Genomic DNA, 2,670 nt, shown 5'->3' on the forward strand with positions numbered 1-2,670 from the left:
CCATACTGAAATTTCTAGTTATATTTCAGATATTTCTAATTATGTTTCGGAAATTTCTAGTTATTTTTCAGAAATTTTCAATTATGTTTCAAAATTCTATTTAATATTTCAGAAAATTCTTATTATAATTCAAAATTGTGTTTTTTATTTCAGAAATTTCCAATTGTATTTCAGAAACTTAAAATTATGTTTCAGAAATTTCTAGTTATATTTCAGAAATTTCCAATTGTATTTCAAAATTATATTGAATATTTCAGAAAATTCTAATTATATTTCACAATTACGTTTTTTATGTCAGAAATTTCTAATTTCAGAACTTTCCACTTATATTTATTATATTTTATGCTTTTGATAATTTCTGATGCTGGGTGGCTAAAGCACAACAATAAATTGCTTAAATATATCAAAGGCGAGGTACAAATCAAGTCAAATGCTTTATTATGAAAACTAAATAATAATTTCTTACTTGTTGTTTTTAGATATCCGAAACAAATATCAGATTTGGTTTCAGTGATAATACATTACATATTGTTAAAATGGTTTTAATAGCTTTTACAAAATATCCCACCTTTCCATGAGCATGTAATTTGTTTATTAATTGTCCATCCCTGGACTATAATAACGAATGTTTCGTATTTCTTCATTCGTTTCATCTTTTTTTTTTTTCTTACCTTTCTTCTTTACTTTACAGCAGCTTTACACAGTATTTTTTGTTACATCGAAAACAATATATAAAATGATTTCACTTCTTGTGACAAATAAAAAACAAGAACCACAACAATAAATTCACAAAATAAAAAGTTAAATTGAATAAATACTTCTTTTCGCCAATAATTGATTTTTAATCTATTTTTTTAAGTTAGTTTTCACTATTTTTTTTACAAAGAAACTTTTTTAATTTGGACGGACGATGACGGGTGAGTTTGGTGGTTTTCTTTTTGTCTATTTTTACGACATAAAAATCAGCGTCACAAACTCCACAAACAAATAAAATGTTTTTTGCTTTAAAATAATTGTTTTCTATTTTTTATTATTAACCCAAATGAAATTAATTTTTTTACACACAGAAAATTAAAACCGCATAATTACAACACAAACATTACGATAAGAGACCTGGAAATAGACTGCTATTTGTTTCTTTCTTCATATTTATTCCATGAAAATAAATGGAATCATGAAATGTCAAATTGTGGTGCTGCCCCACACTTTTTTAGTGTCGACGTGTCTTTTTAGTTCACTTCTGAGGTTTAAGTATTTACTGCTCATTGAGTTGCCAATTGCTTTATTGCATAAATCGTAACCACTGTAATTATAAGGTAAGGCGGTATTTTATGGTAAGGCAGTGATAATAACTGTGATAACAGTGTGTTGGTAATAACGAGCATTTTGAGTAATGGTTTCTAAAGTGAATAAAATTTTATTCAACATATTTGAAGAAACTGAACAAAACTCACCAAACCGAGTGTAGTGAGTTTTTTATTTTGAAAAAAAAAAAAAAAAAATTATTAAAAAAACATTTTTGTTTAAATCCGCGCTGCGTTCGCAAAAATGCAAAGATTTTTTAGCAGAGACACAAATCACTAAAAAGTGTTGCCGGTTGGTTGGTTGGATTAGAGCATACACCGGCAGAGAGGCAGATGAAAAAAATCGCCACTACACACACACTATTTGTATTTTTTCAAAGAAATTGCACTGAAAAAAATATTTGGCTTTTTTCAATTTTGAAATATATAAATTGCAATATTTATAAACAAAATATAATCAATGGTCATAAGAATGATAATTTCTTCACATAGAAAGAACATTTCAAATTAAAATGTACAAAAAAGTATCAAATAAGAATGATTTTATTTACTTTCATTGTTATGAATTCTATAAAATTATTTAGGGTGTATTTTGTTTTTGTAAATTATGCTCTTGTTTTTGAAGTTGTGTTTTTATTTTTATACCCTACACCACTTTAGTGGGGAAGATATATTGGGTTTGTGCATTTTCATTTTCTGAGTCGATTAAGCTATGTCCGTCCGCCTGGCTGACTGGCTGGCTGGCTGTCCATGTAAACCTTTGACTTAAAGGTCAAAATTCACTAACAAACACTAATAACACTTTTAAATTCTACATAAATAATATTGAAGAAGACTTAACTCCCCCTACCAACATTTTTAAGGATAGGGCCATATTTTGCCCTACTCCCCTTTGGGCCCTCTTAAAAAAATCTCTTTTTTTTGCCAAGAAAAAGTAAAAATATTCCGAAATAAAGTTAAAAAAAAACAAACCAAATGCTTTATTTTTTTAAATAATCTCCATTTTTAACATACATACTGACTGGTGAAGGGTATCATATGGTCGGCTACGCCCGACTATACATTCATACTTGTTTTAAATTGCGTTTGCAATTTCTGAAACAAAGCAACATCAACCTACTTTGTTTAATGCTGCCAAGCAACTAAATAAAATATTTGTTTTTTTGACGCTCTTCTTGAGAAGTTCGCATGCGATCGTGCTCAGGGCTGCTAGATAAATTTGTAGAAATATCGGCAATTCTTTCCCGGCAATAAAGCGACAATTGAAAGAAAAACTATTTTGTACCAAAGAAACATAACACAAATAATAAAAAATCACAATATAGTTTTTACATACATGCATAACTAAGGGAATTTTTATTCAGAA

Source organism: Lucilia cuprina, chromosome 3 (assembly GCF_022045245.1).
Source record: "Lucilia cuprina isolate Lc7/37 chromosome 3, ASM2204524v1, whole genome shotgun sequence".
In the NCBI taxonomy this organism is placed as follows: Eukaryota; Metazoa; Arthropoda; class Insecta; order Diptera; family Calliphoridae; genus Lucilia; species Lucilia cuprina.